Raw genomic sequence first — 311 nt, forward strand, 5'->3', positions numbered from 1 at the left:
GATTTGTGGGCCTGTGTGTGTATACGTGAATATGTACTTGTGTGTCTATGACCTAGAGTGTATTTGTGTGTGACTGTTCATGTTTGTGTGTGTGTGTGTGTGTGTGTGTGTTTGTGTGTGTGAATCTGTGTGTGTGTGTGTGCATTTGTGTTTGTGAATTTGTGTGTGTGCGTGTGTGTGTGCATGTGCGTGCACGTGTGTGTGTGTGTGTGGGTGTGTGTGTGTGTGTGTGTGCATGTGCGTGTGTGTGTGTGTGTGTGTGTGTGTGTGTGTGTGTGTGTGTATGAGTGTGTACCTATCCTAGACTAGCT

The sequence above is a fragment of the Alosa sapidissima genome, chromosome 22 (assembly GCF_018492685.1).
Source record: "Alosa sapidissima isolate fAloSap1 chromosome 22, fAloSap1.pri, whole genome shotgun sequence".
In the NCBI taxonomy this organism is placed as follows: Eukaryota; Metazoa; Chordata; class Actinopteri; order Clupeiformes; family Clupeidae; genus Alosa; species Alosa sapidissima.